This window comes from Microcaecilia unicolor, chromosome 6, assembly GCF_901765095.1.
Source record: "Microcaecilia unicolor chromosome 6, aMicUni1.1, whole genome shotgun sequence".
In the NCBI taxonomy this organism is placed as follows: Eukaryota; Metazoa; Chordata; class Amphibia; order Gymnophiona; family Siphonopidae; genus Microcaecilia; species Microcaecilia unicolor.
Genome location: NC_044036.1, coordinates 296,578,766 through 296,592,660, shown reverse-complemented (window position 1 = coordinate 296,592,660; position 13,895 = coordinate 296,578,766).

The window sequence follows — 13,895 nt, the reverse complement described above, 5'->3', positions numbered from 1 at the left end:
AACCTCGGAGTCATCTTCGACTCCTCCCTCTCCTTCTCTGCGCATATCCAACAGACTGCCAAGACCTGTCGCTTCGTCCTCTTCAACATCAGCAAAATTCGCCCTTTCCTCTCTGAGCATACCACCAGAACTGTCGTCCATGCTCTCATTACCTCTCGCCTTGATTACTGCAACTTACTCCTCACCAGCCTCCCACTCGGCCATCTATCCCCCCTTCAATCCGTTCAGAACGCTGCTGCACGTCTTATATTCCGCCAAAACCGATATACTCATATCGCCCCGCTCCTTAAGTCACTTCATTGGCTTCCGATCAGATATCGCATACAATTCAAGCTCCTCCTCCTTACCTACAGATGCGCTCAGTCTGCGGCTCCTCACTACCTCTCCACCCTCATCTCCCCCTATGTTCCCGCCCGCAACCTCCGCTCACAGGACAAAGCCCTTCTCTCAGTACCCTTCTCCACCACTGCCAACTCCAGGCTCCGTGCATTCTGCCTTGCCTCACCCTATGCCTGGAACAATCTTCCTTTACCCATATGCCATGCTCCCTCCCTACCCATCTTCAAATCTCTGCTCAAAACTCACCTCTTCAATGCTGCCTTCGGCGCCTAACCGCTCGAGAAATATAAAATGCCCCAATCCATCCACCCTATCAGATTAACTGTTTACTCGTCCTCTAGATTGTTCACTTGTCTTTAGATTGTTCTCTTGTCTTTTAGATTGTAAGCTCTTTGAGCAGGGACTGTCCTTCTATGTTTGAATTGTACAGCGCTGCGTAACCCTAGTAGCGCTTTAGAAATGTTTGTTAGTAGTAGTTAGTAGTAGTGTTTTCCTACTCGTGCAGGTAGGCCTCATTGTTCTCTGAACGGTAGAACGGGGGTCCATGTAGCAGTTCGTGTAAATTTCTAGAATGGTTTTAATAACAGTCCAGGGGTTGAACCGATCAAAAAAACTGATCCATTACATTATGTCTTTCAGTGGGCATAATACTTGATAACAAAGGATTACATAAAATAAAAGCTAATCCAAAGATTGCTGACCTTCAGCTACAACTTACCTCGTGGTGTACTTATATTACACGCAATCAAACCTATTAGATGTTAATAAAAGTCTTTACTTTGATGTGTACTGATTGCTTATTCTACAGGTGTTTTTTCCTACATGGGGAATAATGAGATATTAAGAAGAATTTAGACTTCACTGTAACACCACGAGGATGTTTTCAATGAAGTGCTATGGGTTCGTGTTGTAACACTGACTGTCGATTTTTCTGTTTCTCTCTACCACAGCCACATTAATTTCAATTCTATTTCCTACCGTACCGGCTAATGGTTTGTATTTGTCATGTTTTGTTATGGCGTTCCTTTTTTACTGTGTGTCTGTGTGTGCATGTGTGCTCATTTTGGCTTGTTTGTATGTTTGCTTCTTTCAAAATTGTCATGTGGCATTCATGGAGGTTTGCGTGACTTTCATTGTTCCATTGCTTTGCTTTGCTTGTAACTGGGTAGGTATGGATTCCGTCCCGCAGCCTGTTGAGAATGCCAAAAAAACACGTTCATGTTACTTCACAGTAGAGGAAAATGACATGATTATGAGACGCGTGACAGAGGAGTTTGCGCGTTTGAACCCCCAGTCTAATTCCCGGGCACGGAGCACTGTTTGCGCGAAAAATAAATTGTGGGCACAAATAGCGGCAGAAGTAAGCTCACTGGGAAGGTCCAAGGAAACAAAGGGGCAGACGATCTGCAAGCTCCAAGATGGAAAATATACAATATTATTTTGTTTTGTAGCCCCTGTAGCAGCCCAGTAGGGCGAAACATGGCCTGTGTCGGGCTATTGTATGCATATTCTAATTTATTATTAAAATCATTTTTATCCATCAACGATCTGCTTTGTATATTTTCCAGCTCACTGGGAAGGGCACAACGCACTGCGGAACAAGTGAAACACCCTTGGCGCGATATGCGCAGTAAGGTGAAAAGCAAAGTGGCAATGATCAGGGCTTCGCAGCGACAGACGGGTGGTGGTCCACCGATCGATCTCAAGTTGACTCCTGCTGAAGAGCTGGTGAACACCACTCTGCTGCCTGAAGCTGTGTTCGGGGTGCCAGGGTGGTATGATACAAGTGCTGAGCATGGTGTCAGTAAGTGGATTTGTTTCTGTACAGTTGTGGGTTTTCACATTTTCGGGTCTGCTCTTTCATTCCGCTATTTTCCTCCCTTTGCAGAGATGTTGGCCGATGTCCCTGTACCAAGTGACGGTCATGAACCGGAGAGAGCAGAGGAAGAATTTGCATCCTTACCCTCTAACGCATCTTCCCAAACCATTTTTCCGTTGTCGCAGTGTGTGCCTGATGACGTACAGCCAACACAAGGCAGTAGTAGTGGCCCAGAATCCTCCTCAGCGTGTTCCATGGGTTTCAACTCTGTGTTGTCATGTGTGTCTGAGGACGTACATCCTCTACATGCCAGTACTAATGAAGAACTCTCCACTGCATGTTCCATGGGGTTCGGCTCTGTTTTGTCATGTCTGTCTGATGACGTACAGCTGGCACAGGCCAGTACAAGCACAGAACCCTCCTCTGCTTGTTCCTTGGGGTCCATCTCTGTGTTGTCACAATGTGTGTTACAGGACGTTCATCAGACACAGGCCGGTAGCAGTACAGACTCATTCGCGCGTGGACCACGTGCTTGTAACACTAGGGGGCGCTGTGCTTATGACAACACAAAAGCCACCAGACACAATATGCGGTATATCGCTTTTATTGTTGATACATATGTGAACACATACACCAAGATACTTACAGCACCCGCAATTCAGTCAGCATCTGGGAAGACCACCAGGGAAGCACTGGCTCTCCTCAGAGATTGCAGGGAAATACCCTTCACTGAACAAGGCGTCCCTATGTTCAGGCAAGCTTCTAAAGAAAGTCCCATGCTCCCCCTCTTTTATAGTGTGAAACAAAGGTGCCTTTCCCAGACTTGCACAAGCTGGCATCCCTTAAACAACCAGCCTGTTTCCCATAACAGAGAATAACTCCCCCAGACTTGCACAGGTTGAAGGTGCCTTTCCCAGATGTGCTGGCATCCCTTAAACAACCACCATAACAGAGAATAACTCCCCCAGACCTGCACAGGTTGAAGGTGCCTTTCCCAGAGGTGCTGGCATCCCTTAAACAACTAGCCTGTTTCCCATAACAGAGAATATCAACACATAATTACAGCCAAAACATTCCACTCATTCCATCCCCAGCTGACCTTCAATCCCAAGTATTACAGTGCTGCGAGGGAAACACCCTTAACCAACAGTGTTGGTCCCCCTGTATCATTATCCCGGCGTGCAGGGGAACAGTGTGTCTTGCCTATTGATAGTATGTTAGAAAACCAGAGAGACTGGAACCGTGTCACGCAACGGCTCCTCAGGACCATGTCACGACAGATGCACTTTGTGCGTAGTTCTGTTGATCATATGGTAAGCATGATGCGCAACGACATGCTGAACATGCAAAGGGAGATGCGAGATGATATGCGGGAAATGCAAAGTGAGATGCGTGCTGGACTGCGGGACATCGTTTACGAGATCCGTAGGATGGCTGACATCATGAGCTTGAATGCTCCACAAACTGTTCATGCTTTGGAGGGTAACATGTCTTTTCACTTTTAATCTTATCCATGGACCTTCCTTTTTGTTCTGTAATGTATTGGGGGGACACAGGGCCCTATAGCGCTGTTCCTGTATCGTTTTGTTCACCAGACAGTTGTTGGGGACAAGCTTCGTGTCTTTGTTGCCTCCATTAATCATTTCTGTTTGCTATGCTGTAATAAAATTGCTTTTTTCCTGTTAACCACTCACAGGCATGGACCAACAGTTGCACATGACCCCCCGCAATCCCGGTAGGTAAAGTTTCATAGTATCCATCACAGAGCTAAAAATACAGAGGTTTGGATGAAAGCATCACAATGGTTATATATTTGCAGGGGCAGGTGGAATGCGGGGATTTGCACGTTTTTCGCCTTATCCTGTGTCCCCCACAACATTGAAACAAGGTAGCTGTTCTATCGTTTTGTCTTTGCTCTATGCATGTGTGTTTGTTCCTGTCTCTAGAATGTTTATTCTTTTGTGCAGGTTCCCATGCCACATGGAGGAGTGCTCCAGTTTCAAATCTGAGTGCAGGTACCAATTGTCTTTCATTCTTTCCGTTTGCCATCGTTTGCTTGATGATATCTACCTTCCTCTGACTGTCTTTCTTGCCACCACAGGTGATGGCTACAAGATAACTGAACTGGGCGATTGCACACAGCAGAGAACTTCGTCACAGTGTATGTTGTGTTAATCCTACCTTTAGTTTCCCTTTTATTCTGTTTATTGGTTTGACACAACTGTACTTGTATCACATTTCCCAAGCTACTCTTTCATATTTATTGAAACTCTTACTTTTCACATTTTTAAGGTCTTCATGAAGCACGAAACACGCTGTACTCGACCAATAACATGGAGTCTACATATCCACCTACCACATGAGTGACGGCAACGATTTTTAAAAAAAATATTGATTTGTTTTACTTGGGTTACTCCTTTTCTTGACCTGTGCGCATAAGTCGTACCTTCTAATGTTCGTAGCCATGGTTTTATCGACATTTTTTTAGACACTATTCTATTCATTGCTTAATGTTAATATACTATTGATCTGCACATCTGTTCTGTAATTTCGCAATGTTAAAACAGAATGCTTGACTTGTTTAGAAAAAACTACCTATTTTGCCAATTTGTATTGCTTACTGATTTCTTTTTTCTTTTTCTGTATGATGATTATCGAGTGATGTTAAATAAATAATTAAAAAAACTGATATAAAAAAATTACATCTTGCTGTATGGTATCGCTTATGTTTTCGCTGTTTTGTGCCGTTATATGTTTTCAGAATTACAACATAAATGATAGTCATGTACTACATTGGGGTGTACTAGTCCTTCGGTTTGCCTTGCACTTTGTTGAAAAAAATAATGCAATACATATATATGGGAACCTAACAAAAACTATGTGATATAGCTTCTGTTTAAAACAAAAAGGGTGTCCTGCACATTTCAGATGCACCCTTCCAATTCGAAATGCTGTACAGCTTATGTATATAATTTTGAAATAATGGCATAATTTTTCGCTATAACATAAAAAGATGAAAGATTGGTGAATCAGGATGACATTTAACGTGAACCAATCAAGGTATTGTGTGCTGTTCTAAAATACAATTGTTTGGGTAAAACTCCAAAATAAAACATGATATAGATGAAACCAGAAACATATAAAACCGAAGCTGATTTCAGTACTTGGATGATGAAGCCATCAGTGTGGTCTCCTCTATGCAATGTCTACATCTTTATTCTACTCACAACACCGTCACCTATGAGAACGTTTTAAGCTTTTCCCATTTGTAACTTTTGTTTTTCAATGTTTTTAGAAGTTATTACCATGGTTTGCACGCTTCTATCTACTTTCTGCAAACTGATGCGATATGCAATATGTTCTAAAGTGCATATGTTCACATTCTATAAAATTTGATTTTAACGGTCTGTTCATTTGGGACACATCATAATGTTTTTCAAAAAATCCACCTATATCACACGCTGATGGATTATTTCCAGACTTCCCCGCGATCCTAACATTGGTCAGGTGGCAACCTGCTGTGTTTTTGGGTGGAGACTGCACGTGCCACAAGCAAGCACAGAAAACTTTCTATCTTGGGGGGGGGGGGGGCGGTGCGGGGTGCACGTGCCACAACTGTGTAACCTAAACATTGGCTGGGGAAGAAATGGAGGACACGCCTACTGCCTGTAAGCCCACACACACATAAAACGAAGGCGTCAAACTTTCTGCAAACACGTGCAGAAAGTTATGGAGACGAGTTCAGGTAAGAATGAAAATGCTCTTTCGCATGGTGTCGGGTGAGTAAAGGAAAGGGGTTTTAAACAAACCGTTTGCCATGTACTGACTAACGGAATGCGTGTGGAGGGGGGTCTCCGAAAATCAGGTGTTTGCATTGGAACTTCGATCTATAACAATGTCTAACGTTGTGTGAAAGGAGTGGGGGGGGGGGGGGATCTGCAAACAAGATCTTATAACAGGGCAACCCAATATGTACCTTGTCGCCCAATATTAACACTCTATAATCTCTCATTCTCTCTCCCTTCTGTGCTTGTATCCCCTCAGCACCGGATAGCCCTTCTTCCGATGTGTGCAGTGAAGTGCACAATGGTGAGTCATGTTTCCCAGAATGGGGGGGATGGAATCAAGAGAAACAAGTACAGTTCAACACATGTCGCACTAGTTTGTCCAAACACTTACCAATATGCGTTCAAATAATCATTTTCATCTGTGCTTGTGTCCCCCCAGGTGAAAAGAGGAAGCGTGACCGTACAGATGGGGGTGGGGTAGGTGAGTATTAAAAACCAAAACCCCGTGAAAAACAACTTAAATTTGAAAGGCAATAACAATACAAAAGTATGTACACATCTGTTTGTGTCTCAGTTCTAACTTTTTACTGTTTTTACAGTGGATGAGGAAGGGGGGACGTCCACCGTTCCTCTAAAATCTCCGCGTAGATCTAGTGAGTTACTGTAACAGTACGATTTGTTCAAATGTCAACGTGAGCTGCTGCAGAATGGCATCAGCCAACATGATATGCTATGATTTTAAATGTTACAGGTGTATCGAGTGACACGACATATTATGGGGATGAATTCCTGGAAGACCCTCTACAAATGCCGCCATGGCTTGAGAGGGCGTGGAGTGTCTTTCTGCACCTTATCGAACATCTACCATGTAAGTGGAACCATAGATAAGCTTGATAGTAGGTAATGGGAATTTTTGGGCACTTAAACCAAAAAAGGCACAGGGTACATTTACGGTGGCATCAAACGTTATACACTCATGTCTTGTATGTGTTCCACTTCACTCTTCCAGGTTTTACATTACAAGCAGAGCGTTGTAAGGACACTGCACGGTGGCCACCACCCCGATGCCAGCAGACGCAGAATACACCAGATGCAGAAACCACTCCTCCATTTTTTCCACCACCACCATCGCCTTCCTCAGACATCACACCCAGGTTTTCGCCAACATTGCAACCCCAATTTGAAGTGCAAGACCTACAGGACATAGTAGCACGCATGCAGGAAGACTGCCGGGACTTATGCCAAAGGGTGGATGCGATCAGCGAACAGTTACGGACCATCGTTGATCGCATCCACCCTCCAGGGGCACGTAAAGAATAATTTTTCAAATATCCGATAGGTTGATATTACATTGTTTGTAACAAGAACAAAAACACATATGTTGGAAAATTGCAAAATATTATGATGTTTAAAAAACTTTTACAGTTGCAATTATGCGTAAAAGGCATTCAATTTGATAACCGTTCTCAAAATATGTTGACAAATATGTTAACAAACAGACAAAGTAAACACTGGGCCTTCAGGAATGAGAAAAATGCAGTCCTTTATTTATGATGAAAACCCGACATGGGCCGTGTTTCGGCGTACAAACGCCTGCATCAGGGGTCTAACGTAAAAAATACATAAACATATATCATTAAAAATATAACATTAACATTAAAAAATATATAATACAATAATACAGGACCAACATCAAAATCAAGATGCATATGCATGCTTACATAAACATACATACACATGTACATTTAAAAAAATCATTTAAAACCAAAACTTAATTATTGTGGTTAAAAGAATATAGACCAATCATCATATATACCATCCTATGTACACATACATACACATATACTTATAAGAGATATTGAAATATAATAAAATATAAAACATCATCATCATGGCCTGAGAAATATTAACCATACATCCATACATATATCTATCTCCCTATACATGTCCTCATTTACACATACTTATTCACAAGCTTCAAAATACATACTCATACATACACATACTTGCACACAGTGATGTCATATTTCAAACTCATGTGTGCAAATGTGTGAAGACCTTACCATACGGAATAGGCATTGCAAAATGAGCGCAAAAGGAGCTGTGCTTATAAACTTACTAGCCGTTAAGCCCGTTAAAACGGGCGAGTTTTTTTAATTTCACCTCCATGTGTAGCAAGTCTGCTCTGTCCCCTGTCCTCCCCCCATGTCCAGCAACCCTCCTCTATCCTCTTCCCTCACCCCATGTCAAGCCACAGTCCTCTGTTCCCTGCCCTCCCAAAGAGACAGTGAGTGTGGGAGTGAGCAGCTAGTGTGTGTGTGCTTGGGTGTCTCTGTGTGTGTGTGTGTGAGTGAGTGAATGAGAGAGAGTGTGTGAGTGAGTGAGAGAGAGTGCTTGTGAGCTGTTAGTACTCCCTGTCTCAGTGGAGGTTCAGTGTCTCCTTGTAGTCAGCTGTTGGAGCTGTGTGGCAGTGGAGGTTCAGTGTCTCCTTGTAGTCAGTTGTTGGAGCTGTGTGGCAGTGGAGGTTCAGTGTCTCCTTGTAGTCAGTTGTTGGAGCTGTGTGTCAGTGGAGGTTCAGTGTCTCCCTGTAGTCAGTTGTTGGAGCTGTGTGTCAGTGGAGGTTCAGTGTCTCCTTGTATTCAGTTGTTGCAGCTGTGTGAAAGTGAAGGTTCAGTGTCTCCTTGTAGGCAGTTGTTGGAGCTGTGTGGCAGTGGAGGTTCAGTGTCTCCTGTGTGGCAGTGGAGGTTCAGTGTCTCCTTGTAGTCAGTTGTTGGAGCTGTGTGGCAGTGGAGGTTCAGTGTCTCCTTGTAGTCAGTTGTTGGAGCTGTGTGGCAGTGGAGGTTCAGTGTCTCCTTGTAGTCAGTTGTTGGAGCTGTGTGGCAGTGGAGGTTCAGTGTCTCCTTGTAGTCAGTTGTTGGAGCTGTGTGGCAGTGGAGGTTCAGTGTCTCCTTGTAGTCAGTTGTTGGAGCTGTGTGGCAGTGGAGGTTCAGTGTCTCCTTGTAGTCAGTTGTTGGAGCTGTGTGTCAGTGGAGGTTCAGTGTCTCCTTGTAGTCAGTTGTTGGAGCTTTGTGGCAGTGGAGGTTCAGTGTCTCCTTGTAGTCAGTTGTTGGAGCTGTGTGGCAGTGGAGGTTCAGTGTCTCCTTGTAGTCAGTTGTTGGAGCTGTGTGGCAGTGGAGGTTCAGTGTCTCCTTTTAGGCAGTTGTTAGAGCAGTTTGAAACGCAGGCTCATTTTTCAGTCGTGTGCCGGTCTCCCTCCCCCCTTCCCCCCTCCCCGCATACATGTTGTTGTTCCGCCCCTTCTGCTGACTCCTGCTGTTCAGTGAGCCAAAGGGGCGGGACAGCTATGTCTTTGCTTCATGCTGCAAAGCAGGACTTAGTGTGTGTGTGTGCTGTGAGTGAATACACCTGTTTACCTTTTTCTGTTGGCCCCAGAACGTTTTTTGATCCCTGCTTGGTTTCTGCTGTGGGGTTTTTTAGTTGCCTTGGCCACTTCGTCGTTCCTGCTGTGCCCTTGTACATGGTGGTTCTCTTCTCCATCCTCCCTCCCTCCCCCATTGATGTCCACGCCCCTCCTTCCCTCCCTATTGGCTGCATTACGTCCTCCTTCAATTTCCACGCCCCCTCCCCTCCATATTGGCTGCATTACGTCCTCCTCCGATTTCCACGCCCCCTCCCCTCCCTATTGGCTGCATTATGTCCTCCTCCGATTTCCACGCCCCCTCCCTATTGGCTGCATTACATCTTCCTCCGTTTTCCACGCCCCCTCCCCTCCCTATTGGCTGCATTACGTCCTCCTCCAATTTCCACGCCCCCTCCTTATTGGCTGCATTACGTCCTCCTTCATTTTCCACGCCCCCTCCCCTCCCTATTGGCTGCATTATGTCCTCCTCCGATTTCCACGCCCCCTCCTCCCCTCCCTATTGGCTGCATTACGTCCTCCTCCAATTTCCACGCCCCCTCCTTCCCTCCCTATTGGCTGCATTACATCCTCCTTCATTTTCCACGCCCCCTCCCCTCCCTATTGGCTGCATTATGTCCTCCTCCGATTTCCACGCCCCCTCCTTCCCTCCCTATTGGCTGAATTACGTCCTCTTCCGTTTTCCACGCCCCTCCCCTCCCTATTGGCTGCATTACGTTCGGAACAGGAGCTGCTGGTGGAGGCGGGGTTTGGAGTGTTGCTCCTTGAATGTTCGGTCTCTACTGCGCATTTGCGGTGAGTACGGTCACTCGCAATTTATATGTTTGATAGTGCACGCCTACAAATGCTCATATCATATAAGCAACTTTACCAACTACAAACTAGACATGAGAAATAGAGCATAAAAATAATAAATAAATAATGATAAACGTTAATAAACATCAAGCCTTACCAAAGAGCTCTTCTAGGTCAGCTAATTAGCTAGTTGATAAAGATGATAAACAATCAGGTTATATTCCCTAATATGAAAAGAATAAAATTTTCAAAATTGACAACTACTTTCCCAAATCCATAAATAACGTTAAAGCGTCCTTCAAAATACCACTATATAATGGCAATGTATCCCCATGCATCCATATACAATCAGTGAGCAGTTCCCATTACCCTCATTTGGTATCAGGTAAAATAAACATCTGCTTTAAAGCACTTAACAGACGAAGAAACCAACAGTCCAGCATCGCCTGAAGGCATGTTAACACAGAATCCATCATCGTGAGATATCTTGTTAAAAGGGGAACTTAGAATCTTACCCACTGTTCGGGCAGCCCATTTGTAGGACGCCTTCAGTCGCGTCAACCGCCAAAAATGAAAGCATGCGCAACATAGTGTTTGAAAAAGACGTCACGGGGTATGTCCTGATATTTAAAACAACTCCACATTTGTAAATCGTGGGCGCACTAAAATTATATTATATCCCCTCCAAAAAGGTTCATTCACATCATATCCTCAGTATTAATAATCGCACGTCAGACAAATTGCCGATAGTGGGAATATGTAGGAGTCCAATCGGATATCTGTATGCGCTGCGTGAAAAATAGCTAAGATGGTACGATTCATCATAAAATATTTTGTCTTTTCTTTAAAAAATAAAGATCTTACCCGATGTTTGAACAGCTCATAAATAGAACGCCTTCAGCCGCATAAACCGCCAAAAGTGAAAGCATGCGCAAAGCTATGCTTAAATGGACGGGGGGAGGGAGGGGAAGCTGAGTATAGTGACGTCATGGGGCTTGTCCTAATATTTAAAGTGATCCCGCATTCGCGTGTTATAGACACAGATGAATAATATATATATATATATATATATATATATATATATATATACAGTGGTGGAAATAAGTATTTGATCCCTTGCTGATTTTGTAAGTTTGCCCACTGACAAAGACATGAGCAGCCCATAATTGAAGGGTAGGTTATTGGTAACAGTGAGAGATAGCACATCACAAATTAAATCCGGAAAATCACATTGTGGAAAGTATATGAATTTATTTGCATTCTGCAGAGGGAAATAAGTATTTAATCCCTCTGGCAAACAAGACCTAATACTTGGTGGCAAAACCCTTGTTGGCAAGCACAGCGGTCAGACGTCTTCTGTAGTTGATGATGAGGTTTGCACACACGTCAGGAGGAATTTTGGTCCACTCCTCTTTGCAGATCATCTCTAAATCATTAAGAGTTCTGGGCTGTCGCTTGGCAACTCGCAGCTTCAGCTCCCTCCATAAGTTTTCAATGGGATTAAGGTCTGGTGACTGGCTAGGCCACTCCATGACCCTAATGTGCTTCTTCCTGAGCCACTCCTTTGTTGCCTTGGCTGTATGTTTTGGGTCATTGTCGTGCTGGAAGACCCAGCCACGACCCATTTTTAAGGCCCTGGCGGAGGGAAGGAGGTTGTCACTCAGAATTGTACGGTACATGGCCCCATCCATTCTCCCATTGATGCGGTGAAGTAGTCCTGTGCCCTTAGCAGAGAAACACCCCCAAAACATAACATTTCCACCTCCATGCTTGACAGTGGGGACGGTGTTCTTTGGGTCATAGGCAGCATTTCTCTTCCTCCAAACACGGCGAGTTGAGTTCATGCCAAAGAGCTCAATTTTTGTCTCATCTGACCACAGCACCTTCTCCCAATCACTCTCGGCATCATCCAGGTGTTCACTGGCAAACTTCAGACGGGCCGTCACATGTGCCTTCTGGAGCAGGGGGACCTTGCGGGCACTGCAGGATTGCAATCCGTTATGTCGTAATGTGTTACCAATGGTTTTCGTGGTGACAGTGGTCCCAGCTGCCTTGAGATCATTGACAAGTTCCCCCCTTGTAGTTGTAGGCTGATTTCTAACCTTCCTCATGATCAAGGATACCCCACGAGGTGAGATTTTGCGTGGAGCCCCAGATCTTTGTCGATTGACAGTCATTTTGTACTTCTTCCATTTTCTTACTATGGCACCAACAGTTGTCTCCTTCTCGCCCAGCGTCTTACTGATGGTTTTGTAGCCCATTCCAGCCTTGTGCAGGTGTATGATCTTGTCCCTGACATCCTTAGACAGTTCCTTGCTCTTGGCCATTTTGTAGAGGTTAGAGTCTGACTGATTCACTGAGTCTGTGGACAGGTGTCTTTCATACAGGTGACCATTGCCGACAGCTGTCTGTCATGCAGGTAACGAGTTGATTTGGAGCATCTACCTGGTCTGTAGGGGCCAGATCTCTTACTGGTTGGTGGGGGATCAAATACTTATTTCCCTCTGCAGAATGCAAATAAATTCATATACTTTCCACAATGTGATTTTCCGGATTTAATTTGTGATGTGCTATCTCTCACTGTTACCAATAACCTACCCTTCAATTATGGGCTGCTCATGTCTTTGTCAGTGGGCAAACTTACAAAATCAGCAAGGGATCAAATACTTATTTCCACCACTGTATATATATATATATACACACACACACAAATCCCTCCATTCACATCTAATCCTCAAAATTAAACAAAATTATACTTCTCAAATATATAAAAGCCCCAATAAATACTGCGTGCACTACATAAGAAATATCTAAAATGGTTTCACACATAATAATATACATAAAAACATTTCATGTTGTTTGGCTTGAAATTTCAGCATCAGGTATCATGACTCCATATTATTAAAAATATCCATTAAGAACGAGCAACATAAATTCCTTAAAAAACGTACAACTGTAATATGAACAGATATAATAAGACATACTTGAATTACATATTGGTCATAATCAAATAAAATCATGTATAAATAAAAGGACATATGAAAAAATGTGAGAAAAATATATGAAAAAAATATATGAAAAAATATATAAGTTTTTTCAAATGTTATAAATTGACTTGATGATAACTACTGATATGCACAAAAAGACAAAAAGAGAATCCCAGAGAAAGAGGAGACCAGTCCAAACGGAGTCAACCACAGAGCACAGAGACCCGTAAGTGATGTATAATTCAATCTTCCCTTTATGCAGAAATTTGTTGATAATTCGAATGCAATATACTATGGATCTCCTTACAAGAACACAGATAAATCCATTTCAGAGTTGAGACCGGCAGGAAAACCCGTATTCAGTTCAAAAATAAAGCGTTGTTCTTGCTGCAGCAGTATCTTATTAATATCAGAACCCCGCCATAATGCCTTGATAACCTTAAGTACCAAGAACTTAAGATCAGCAAAGTCATGTGCACAATCAACGCAATGTTGGACCAAAGGTGCCGTGATATTCTTCCTCTTGATATTACTCCTGTGCTCGATCATCCTTAATTTAAGTTTCCTAATGGTCTTCCCTATATAAATCAAGTTACATGTACAGATGATAAGATAAACGACGCCCTCTGTATTGCAGTTTGAAGAATGCCTCAGATGGTACTGTTTACCTGTCTGTGGATGAATAAATGTAGATGTAGTCAAGCTAAATGGACATACAGAACAGGACCCACATGGTTGATGTCCCGTGT